Source organism: Schistocerca cancellata, chromosome 7, assembly GCF_023864275.1.
Source record: "Schistocerca cancellata isolate TAMUIC-IGC-003103 chromosome 7, iqSchCanc2.1, whole genome shotgun sequence".
Taxonomy (NCBI): Eukaryota; Metazoa; Arthropoda; class Insecta; order Orthoptera; family Acrididae; genus Schistocerca; species Schistocerca cancellata.
The window spans coordinates 298,475,438-298,477,505 of record NC_064632.1 but is presented as its reverse complement, the minus strand read 5'-3'; the positions used below and the strand labels follow the sequence as shown (position 1 = coordinate 298,477,505).

Here is a 2,068-nt window from a genome sequence, read left to right as displayed (position 1 = left end):
CACCCACGTGGGGCCTTTGCCCTTCTGTGGCGCTGGCGTTGGAGCTGCCGGTCACCGTAGGTGGCGCGTGTTGTCTCCCGCCGGCAATGCCACGACAGCACGCTCCCGGGCCTCTGTCGGCAGCGGCAAGCTCAGTTGGGAGCACGGGTGGTCGCACCTAAAGCGTCTACTCGCCTAACTCCGGGCGATTGCGCCTCTCTCGAACCCGACCAAGTACTTAGGACGGCGCTGCGCGCCGCCGGGACCTGAGAGGGTTTCGAGGTGTATTGTGCAGGGGAGCTCAGCCTCCTCCTGTTTGCAGAATAATTGAGCGGACGCTTACGTGTTCGCGCGGGCCCCCGGGACACACTCCCGGGCGGCCGGCTGCTCAGCTCTAGTTGACGCAGCTCCCTGGTTGATCCTGCCAGTAGTCATATGCTTGTCTCAAAGATTAAGCCATGCATGTCTCAGTACAAGCCGCATTAAGGTGAAACCGCGAATGGCACATTAAATCAGTTATGGTTCCTTAGATCGTACCCACGTTACTTGGATAACTGTGGTAATTCTAGAGCTAATACATGCAAACAGAGTCCCGACCAGAGATGGAAGGGACGCTTTTATTAGATCAAAACCAATCGGTCGGCTCGTCCGGTCCGTTTGCCTTGGTGACTCTGAATAACTTTGGGCTGATCGCACGGTCCTCGTACCGGCGACGCATCTTTCAAATGTCTGCCTTATCAACTGTCGATGGTAGGTTCTGCGCCTACCATGGTTGTAACGGGTAACGGGGAATCAGGGTTCGATTCCGGAGAGGGAGCCTGAGAAACGGCTACCACATCCAAGGAAGGCAGCAGGCGCGCAAATTACCCACTCCCGGCACGGGGAGGTAGTGACGAAAAATAACGATACGGGACTCATCCGAGGCCCCGTAATCGGAATGAGTACACTTTAAATCCTTTAACGAGTATCTATTGGAGGGCAAGTCTGGTGCCAGCAGCCGCGGTAATTCCAGCTCCAATAGCGTATATTAAAGTTGTTGCGGTTAAAAAGCTCGTAGTTGGATTTGTGTCCCACGCTGTTGGTTCACCGCCCGTCGGTGTTTAACTGGCATGTATCGTGGGACGTCCTGCCGGTGGGGCGAGCCGAAGGCGTGCGACCGCCTCGTGCGTGTTCGTGCGTCCCGAGGCGGACCCCGTTGAAATCCTACCAAGGTGCTCTTTATTGAGTGTCTGGGTGGGCCGGCACGTTTACTTTGAACAAATTAGAGTGCTTAAAGCAGGCAAGCCCGCCTGAATACTGTGTGCATGGAATAATGGAATAGGACCTCGGTTCTATTTTGTTGGTTTTCGGAACCCGAGGTAATGATTAATAGGGACAGGCGGGGGCATTCGTATTGCGACGTTAGAGGTAAAATTCTTGGATCGTCGCAAGACGAACAGAAGCGAAAGCATTTGCCAAGTATGTTTTCATTAATCAAGAACGAAAGTTAGAGGTTCGAAGGCGATCAGATACCGCCCTAGTTCTAACCATAAACGATGCCAGCCAGCGATCCGCCGCAGTTCCTCCGATGACTCGGCGGGCAGCCTCCGGGAAACCAAAGCTTTTGGGTTCCGGGGGAAGTATGGTTGCAAAGCTGAAACTTAAAGGAATTGACGGAAGGGCACCACCAGGAGTGGAGCCTGCGGCTTAATTTGACTCAACACGGGAAACCTCACCAGGCCCGGACACCGGAAGGATTGACAGATTGATAGCTCTTTCTTGATTCGGTGGGTGGTGGTGCATGGCCGTTCTTAGTTGGTGGAGCGATTTGTCTGGTTAATTCCGATAACGAACGAGACTCTAGCCTGCTAACTAGTCGCGTGACATCCTTCGTGCTGTCAGCGATTACTTTTCTTCTTAGAGGGACAGGCGGCTTCTAGTCGCACGAGATTGAGCAATAACAGGTCTGTGATGCCCTTAGATGTTCTGGGCCGCACGCGCGCTACACTGAAGGAATCAGCGTGTCTTCCTAGGCCGAAAGGTCGGGGTAACCCGCTGAACCTCCTTCGTGCTAGGGATTGGGGCTTGCAATTGTTCCCCATGAACGAGG

At 54.1% G+C, this 2,068-nt stretch overlaps 1 non-coding gene across 1 annotated transcript in view; it reads left to right on the top strand.

The window, feature by feature from the left end:
* Nucleotides 1–387: 387 nt before the first annotated feature.
* Nucleotides 388–2,068, top strand: part of LOC126093622 (small subunit ribosomal RNA) — a 1,909-nt gene continuing 228 nt past the window's right edge. The window contains exon 1 of the ribosomal RNA XR_007521750.1: nt 388–2,068. This exon is cut by the window's right edge and continues 228 nt beyond it. This is a non-coding gene — a ribosomal RNA (small subunit ribosomal RNA).